Source organism: Arachis duranensis, chromosome 4 (assembly GCF_000817695.3).
Source record: "Arachis duranensis cultivar V14167 chromosome 4, aradu.V14167.gnm2.J7QH, whole genome shotgun sequence".
Taxonomy (NCBI): Eukaryota; Viridiplantae; Streptophyta; class Magnoliopsida; order Fabales; family Fabaceae; genus Arachis; species Arachis duranensis.
Window position 1 is genome coordinate 80,940,446 of NC_029775.3, and position 220 is coordinate 80,940,665.

The following is a 220-nucleotide window of genomic DNA, read 5'->3' on the forward strand; positions in this document are numbered from 1 at the left end:
AAGGGATTCATTATCTCCTTGTTTGAAGCCTTGGATGCTTAGCCTTAGCTGTGTCATCCGCTTTGGAGGAAAGTAGTGATTCAGAAATTTTTCTGACAGCTGTTTCCATGTCTTTATGTTGTTCTTAGGTTGGTTATTTAACCACCTCTTAGCTTGATCTTTTACAGCAAATGGAAACAGTAGTAATCTGTAGACATCCTGATCTACTTCCTTATCATGC